The sequence below is a fragment of the Zonotrichia albicollis genome, chromosome W, assembly GCF_047830755.1.
Source record: "Zonotrichia albicollis isolate bZonAlb1 chromosome W, bZonAlb1.hap1, whole genome shotgun sequence".
Lineage (NCBI taxonomy): Eukaryota > Metazoa > Chordata > Aves > Passeriformes > Passerellidae > Zonotrichia > Zonotrichia albicollis.
Genome location: NC_133859.1, coordinates 7149588 through 7157901, shown reverse-complemented (window position 1 = coordinate 7157901; position 8314 = coordinate 7149588). Strand labels below are relative to the sequence as shown.

The following is an 8314-nucleotide window of genomic DNA, read 5'->3' as shown; positions in this document are numbered from 1 at the left end:
TTATTTCTGAAAATGGGATTTGGGTGCATTTGAAAAGCTTATCTTGTTTGGTAACCTAATGACATGCTGGAAAATTATGTGCCTTGTTATAGATTGAGCCGACAATTTGCCAAGTAAAATTAATTGAGAATTTATTGATTACAGCGGGCAAGGCAATAAGCAAATCAGCACTGGGCGACAGGGGAGTCTCCGCTCCACCACTGCTGCGCTCTTCTGATATTTCGTGGAGTTTTTATACAGTCCTGCTTCCGGGTTGACATGGTAGTACTCTGCGTATTCTTCTCTTGTTTCTAGGTGGTCGTAGTCCACCTCCCGGAGGTCTGAAGATGAAAGCTGGTATATTCCTTATTTGATAAGTTTATCTGATTCCTGGAATTTTAAGCTGAGTTCCTGGAATCTTAAGTTTACTGAGCGGATAAGGTAATACTGTGCTATCAATCACAGCAAGCCCACCACCCAGATAAACAAATGTTGTGAAACCTATTGTCTTTGGTTTCACCTTCCTTATCCTTTTAAGTCTGGAAATTTATTAGGCAAACAAATGGAAGTGGTGCAACAGTCTTACTGGAATAACTCTGTCAGCTTTGATGAACTAACTTAAAGTTTTAACCCATTACATGCCTCATATTGCTTCAGCTAAATATAATAATATTGCCTGTGGAACATCTGTAGGATGGGATGGTATTAGCAAAATACATCAATTGGCAAAGAAAAAAGAGGGGTCAGATTCAGCATCATACCAAGTCTTTATTACAAAGGTCATAATGAATATTTACTGCAGCAAGGATAAGTCCTAAAACCTGCCTTGCAGTAAACATAACCTGAAATAAACAGGGCCAGGAGACTTCTTCTCCTTTTTAATGCCTTTATTAAAAGTGATCAGCTCAGGATTGGGCAGCTTGGCAGGGCTGCAGTCCCCATCGCGTCTCCCAGGGCGACTCAGAGGAGGATATGCGCAGCTCTGTCCACTAGGAGCAGAGCTCAGGGATCCGGTCCTCATGGGAGCCTTTAGGGCGTGGTGTCCCCCGTCAGATGTTGCCCCTCCTCGCCCAGTCGGCTTGGTCTCACCGCCGGGGACGACTCCCATGGTCAGGGCGAGAGGGACTCCGCATCTCTGAAGGCTCAGCACTCGGCTCCTCACGTCCAGACATCACTTTAGTCTCTCAAATCTTATTTGGCTCGTTGTTTTTGGGGTTTTCTCTGTGCCTTTGGAGCCGGGGTCCCAAAAAGCATGCTGGTCTTGGAGTCACTTTGCATAACCCCCCCCACCCTCTCAGGTGTCTTCACTATGCTGGGAAAAGAACACCTTAGCCTCGGGGAAGGGCCATTACCTCGCCCTAGCCAGGGCTTTTACTAATATAAAAGGGGCGATAAGCTACAACGACCCGTGATTACAATAACAAAACACGCAGAACCTTGGCAGGGACAGAGATCTGGCTGCCTTTTTGTAACTTTTTCTCACAAAAAAAAATATTAACCAAATTTTTGTTCATAACATAACCTATAAAGAGTTTGGGCAGAGGAAGGACATTTATATTTGTCTGCAAAATTCACAATGCCACTTGGAACTCTGGTCTCCTAAATCTCAATCTAGAGTCAAATTAATGGCCAATGATCTTGAAAAATACTAAACACTCATTTCTGGTGAAATGGGCAGGAGACTTTTCTCCTTTTTAATGCCTTTATTAAAAGTGATCAACTCGGGGCGGGGACCGACGGGTCCGCACTCACGCCGCCGCTGCTCCCAGGGTGACTCGGAGGAGGAGGAAGAGTGCAGCTTTGTCCACTGGTCTGTGGGCAGAGCTGCGGATTCCGTCCTCACGAGAGCATCGGGAAAATCCCTTGTTCGCTTTTGTTTGCTTTTTCCGTTTGACTCCCAGGGTCCTGCCTCTAGCCGAGGTCCTTCCTTGGCTAGGGCGAGGGGCAAAAAAGGGTCTCAGCGTCTCTGCAGGCTCTGGACTTTTTTCCTCACGTCCAGACATCACTTTGATATCTTAATTCTGTGTTGGCTCATTGTTTTTGGGGTCTTTTGGTAAGTTTGGTGGGGTGGGGCTTTCCCGTGGTATGCTGGCTCCGAGGTCATTTGACACCCCCCCTCCCCCACCCCCGCCGATGTCCCCTCCTTTCACTGTCTGAGAAGGGTCATCCACCTGGCAGCAGGCAGGGAGGTACTGACAAAATAAGTAGTTAAAGAAAACGACTGGTGATTACAATACCAAACAGTTAGAACTCCACCCTGGCAGCAACTGGTCCAACCTGTTCACTCTGCAACCTTTTAAAAAATATTGGCAGCTTTTTCTACTTATAACATCTGGAACCCCGTTAATGGTACAGATATACAGGTACACATGCAAACATTGACATAGTTAATTTTTCTATGAATATAAACTTTTAAGTGCTTTGACAGAACAGAACATATGGAAGAAAATTTCTCAGTGATTGTTCTAAGATACTGATAGATTGAATTTTTTGCCATTACTTAATTGTTCCATGGAGATAGCACCATTTCATCTTTCTCCAGTTCTCTTTGTGTCTACAATTCTTCTGTTTGACTTAAGACAGAAAGTCTATGTGGCTTTGGTGAAATATCTGTATGGGCTACACCACATCAGCCTGATATAATTTTTTTCTCCTCCTCAGGCTTGAAGCACTGACAGCTCAGCAGATGATGGTGGGGAAATGAAGGAAGCAAACAGGAAATCTAGAGTTAGCATGAGGCCCCACATCTCGTTCAAAGACCTGTGTAAGGAATAGGTGCAAATTCAAAGACAGAGAGGAAAACAGTGGCTTAGAGCACACCAGGGGGTTTTGAAAAATAAACAAAAATCTCAAGGTGGTAAGAAGAGGTTCAAAACAATGTATGCATGGGCTAAAAATAGTAAATATAATATAATAAAGATAATATTATGTATAATAATATGTCACGATCAGCTAGTGCTAGCAGGGGTCGTGATGGTTCGTTACATGATCTCAGAGTGCAAAAACAACACAGAGGGGATTACAGTATTGATCAAAACAAATACGCCTTTTATTGAATGACCACAGCAAATGCGATAAAGGGATTAGAAAAGAGATAAATGATAAAGAGAGAGAGAGAGAGAGAAAGGTGGTATAGCTACCAAACGTAGAGACAAAATCCTTGTGGTCCAATCAATGGGAAATTCGCCTAGTCACATTGGGGAGAATCTCAAAGTCCTGGTTAATTCAGGGGTCTATTATAGTCCTTCATCACGGGGGGAGCAGGTAAAAGACAATGAAGAATAAGTCCATTGGAAACAGGTGTTTTGAGGAGAAAAGAAGAAACCTCACAACTTTATAAAAGTTGTAAAGCTTGGTATGTTTATTTACGGCGCCGGACACATGCGGAGAATGCTCTCCTTAAAAGGCATGCGTACCTCTGGGAACTTCAGATCTCCTTTTATCCCCCTCTCAAATACATATGCATACAGTTTCACAACAGGTTCATACATATTCATTTTTATGGGTTTAGTGTGACTTTTACCACTAGTTCCTTTTTATCAGAAAGAATTCCGAGGTCAGGCTGACTTGCCCTTACAGCAGTCCCTGTCTCTCTCTATCATCTTCTGTCTCCTCCCCTTTATCTCTGTCTTTCGCTGAAGTAACTTCACTGAGCTTAGGCCTTGCAGCCTGACTAAATAACACGATTTCTAACCACAGACTCAAAAATGTACATTTCACTTAAATTAAAATGAATTTCTATCCTGGAAAATTTTCACTTTGCTTCACAGGCACAGACAGTCTAAGTTCCAAAGCAGGATAAGTCAATATCAGCAGGACCCATTGTTTAAGGACTGGTTTCCATGGGAAACCAGTCTAGGTCCAGTGAACACGACTGCGGGCAACACTTGGCAGACATTCCGCTTCAGTCAGGCCAGCACCCTCGGATCAGAATTATAGGGGTCTCAGTTTCAGTCCTTGGAAAGGGGGCTTCAGTCTCTGCCCATCATTGTGATAGTGAAGCAGATGAAGAGTTTTCTGAGGGGCACCACCAAAGTTACCGCAGCATTTGGCCGAGAGGTGGGGAAATTCATGTGCCATTGTCATGAAGCAGGTGCAAATATAGGGCAAGCTGCTCCTTGAAGCAGTGTACCATGGCAGCAAACGCACCTGCAAACAATCACTTGGCAGGCCAGAACTCTGCTCAGGGTCGTCAGGATCTTGGTGAGCATCCACCTCAACCAGGCTAGTCCAATTAGGGTCTTCAGTGGTCCCGGTCTCTGTTCTTGCGACAGTCATGAGGCAACTGAGGGAAACTTCAGACTGTCTCTTTCATAATAGAAATAGAAAAGTTTAAGCAATCACATGAACTGTAGAAGAAAACAACATTTCTCCAAGGGAGTAAAATTCTGTAAGCCATGTAACCCTTACTCATGTAATGAGATACAATCTTCCTGGTCCAATAGGGCAGAGAAATTTATCTATAGAGTGACAACTGGTTTATCAAGTTAGGATCATTGAGACGTAATTTCTGTTTTCAGATCACTCCAAATAAAGGTTTGTACAACCACAGCTGCAGGAAAATAAATGTTTAACAGTGAATTTGCAGTATAAGATGTGAACTACCACTAGAGAAGCAGATGTGCCTCTGGTGAGAGTTCAGCAATTATAATTTTTTTTAGACAATACTGAGAAGCCAGGTCAGTTTGGGAAAAATCAACCAAATAACTGCACCTAGATGTTTGTAGGTAAAAACACAATGATTATAAGTGAAATATTTGCAGTAAGCCTGCTAGGGCATAAAGCTTTGTGGAGTACCAGAAAAAGAAAATTGCATTTCTTCCTGGGATAGCCTCACAAACACTGATAGCTTTAAAGTCCTAGAAATTCAGGGATGCACATGCATATGAAACAGAGTAGAAATTTACCAGGGTAGAAATCCATTTTGGATTTAAGTGAAATGTGCCACTTTGAATTATTAAGTCTGTAGCTTGCTAGCATAGCTGAGATATGCTGTTTTAATTTGTTTAGTCTGTTAGCTTTGCTGCGCTCACAAAAACTGCCTCAGCAAAATGCAAATTTCCAAGCTGAAGAAATAAGAAGTCCCTTGAACTTTGAAATGAAGGCAAGAGACAGACAAGATGACCAGAGAGTTTTCTCTATACAAAGACTAGTTGCAAGTTGTAACGCGAAATCAGTAAAATGAATATGCATGAACCTATGGTGAAACTCTATGCATATGTACAAGTAAGGGAATGCGCATGTCCTTTAAGGGGGAATGATCCCCACATGCATCCAGAGCTGTAATAAACATACCAGCTTTATAACTTTTACAAAGTTGTGGAGATTTTTCTTTCCGCAAATCACATATACACTTGTTTCTTTTCTTTCCAACTAAGAAATATTGCTAATAAATGTCAATAATTCCAAAACATGCCATAGAAATTATTTTTGTCTTCATACCAAGTCATTAATCTGTACAAATTCTAAAAGCACTGTATAAAAACATAAATTTGAGCATATGAAGAGGTCAGGTACTCACTTCAGGCTGCCCTGTGTCCACCTGTCATGGTTTGGCATGGGTGGAATTTAGGGAAGGGATGCAAAAGCTTTTTGTGTAACTGACAGTCTGTGGAACCACTGGGAAGCTAAACACGCCTCTGTGAAAAACACATGTTAAAGATAAAAATTCCGGGAAAGCTGTCTTTCCCTTCCAGCTAGCAAACAGGTAACATGGCCACATTTGTCTGGGCCAGGGCTGACAGGCCCTGCCACGGGGACAGGCTTCTTTCCCTGGGTGCCCGCCAGCTCCCCCATTGGCTGCCAGGCAAGAGAGAGAGTGCCACGGGATTGGACCCTTTCCAGGCAGCCCACTGGGCCCCATCCTGGCCGGGCTGGGCAGGCTCTGCCACGGGGCCGGATGCCTCTCCAGCGGTCCAGGGGACTCACTGGCCGAAGCAGGGCTGCAGTTGTTAAGATCTTGCCATCAGGTCCCCTCCCCCAGCGCGGCCACCGCATGAGATCATTCAGCTGGCATCAGAGGCTGCCCTGCAACCCGTGCAGAATGGCCTTGTGGCTAGAATTGAATGCAGAGAAAACCAAAGCCCAGCCATGGAGCCAATCCTGACACAGCCCCAGCTGCAGTTCCTGGCGCGCCCCAGGTGAGATGGCAACCCTTTAAGTTCTTCAATCCTCCCTTGAGTGAGAGAAAGGAACAAGATGCAAGCATGTAAAGGAACAACATGAAGACATCACAGTCAGTGAAAGAGAAGTTAACTCCCAGATGGTAGGGATGAACATACGCCTTAATTTTAGAGCTGAAATCCTCTTATACGCTATAGAGAAAAAGAATCTTTTTTTCCCTATAATGCATGAAACTATGGGGAGATAACAAGTTCAAATTGATATTGAGCAAAGGCCTCCATGTTAAAGTAAGCAGATGTTAAAGTAGCTGTAACCCCATGAGAAATTTGAATAAAGAGAGGAGTGATGAGACCCAGTGCCCCCAGGGAGAGAAGAAGATCTCTGTTCCCACGAATAAACATTGTGACGGTGTTCACAGGGGTTCTTGGATGAGGGAAGAGATGAGGATCTGACTAAATTTTTTCAGAAGGCTTAATTTATTATTTTATGATACATATTACATTAAAACTATACTAAAAGAATAGAAGTAAAGGTTTAATCAGAAGGCTAGCTAAGAATAGAATCAGAAAGAATGATAACAAAGGTTTGTGGCTCGGCTCTCTGTCTGAGCCAGCTGGGCTGTGATTGGCCATTCATTACAAACATCCAAGATGGGCCAATCAAAGATCCACCTGTTGCATTCCACAGCAGCAGAAAATCAATGTTTACATTTTGTTCCTGAGGCCTCTCAGCTTCTCAGGAGGAAAAATCCTAAGGAAAGGATTTTTCATAAAAGATGTCTGCAACAAAACATGATTTTAGAAATAGATAATGTAATATATGTTATAAAGTAATTCATGCTTAAGGCGACAATGTATAAAATAAAAATTGTAAAAAGAATCTAATATCCAGCAAGCCTCTGACCATGAGCAACCTGGAGACAGATTACTACACTGGAATTACGAAACTCCTGCTGGTAGCAGGAGAACAATGTCTCATTTAGGAATAAAAGAACGTGGCCAGGGAGGAGATGGGCTTCCTCAGGAGCCATCAGGGAACACCCAAGGGTGATCCTTGCTTGGTTGATATCATCTATCAAGATAACCCAAGTCGCCAAGTGTCCCATCTCGGCTGTTTTGATGGCCTAGAAAGGCTCAGGATAGCCTTGGTGGCAGCCCCCTCCCCAAAGGACGAAAGGAGTCTTCAGGTTTTTCGGTCTTCAGTGTTTATTAATTCTTTATCTACAATATCTTCTCTCAGCCAGACAGAGGTCTGCACAGCACGTCAGCCATGAGCACACTGCGTGTCTTCGGGGCGGTCAGTTATCTACTACGTATAAGATATTTACCTTTTCCCCCCAATACCTTTCACCCTTATTGACAAGTGTGCCTTTAGTAAAAACCAATCCCAAAGTGCCACCACCACCACAGAAGATGGAAGACAAGAAGAAGAAGAAGAAGAAGGACAGGACACGCCCCAATTACTCCATTTTGTCTCCCTAACACCCCCCTGTACCAAAATTCTAAACCCTGTGTTTCACACCATAACTAATCTATCTCTTCACCATTTATCCCCTGTGATTGTCCCATCCTCATACAGATGATGTTTCCTGTGCTGGGTCAAAGTCCAACCACCAGACACTTCTGGCCACATTCCAGGACCTCCGAGCCCCCCAAGGGTTGTCTCAGTGTCTCAGCACATCAGACCTGCTGTGCTGAGATCCCACAGCCAAGGAACATACATCTGAATACACTACTTCCCCTGACATGATCAGAGCCCGCCACTACCCGGGAATCAGCAATTGTCCAGCCCTGCACAGTGAAAGAAACCTCCATACATATGCAGGGTTACAAAAGAAATTGGGGCATCTCTGCCTCAGACATAAAAACTGTATAAAACAGCCTTGCTGGAAACGGCATTGGTAAACAGAGGGAGATATGGAGAGAGAGAGGTCAGATCTCGGTTCACCCAGTGCCGATCCCAGGCTTGACACCGTCTCTTTGACTGTGGTTTTTGAGGACCGTATTTTGGTCACAAAAATAAAATCTTTTCGCATTTATTAATGTGGCTTTCTGGCTGATCATTTATAACAATAATGAGACCTTTTGCCTTTGAACAGCTCATTTTTAAAACAGAACCCCATAACTTAACACAACCCATAAACACAGCTGCAAAAAAAAAGAACTTGTAAAAAATGAGAAAGACTTCACAATTACAGATTTCCCCAGGCGGC

The 8314-nt window shown here is 43.5% G+C and overlaps 1 protein-coding gene across 8 annotated transcripts in view; it reads right to left on the bottom strand.

The window, feature by feature from the left end:
* Positions 1-8314, bottom strand: part of LOC141726923 (dymeclin-like) — a 226948-nt gene that overhangs the window by 116101 nt on the left and 102533 nt on the right. Inside the window, exon 2 of one of the 8 annotated variants that reach the window (XR_012577883.1) lies at positions 4129-4287. The exons of the other annotated variants lie outside the window; for them this stretch is intronic. The gene's annotated coding sequence lies outside the window, so the exon portion shown is untranslated. The remainder of the gene's footprint in view (positions 1-4128; positions 4288-8314) is intronic. 8 annotated transcript variants of the gene reach the window in all.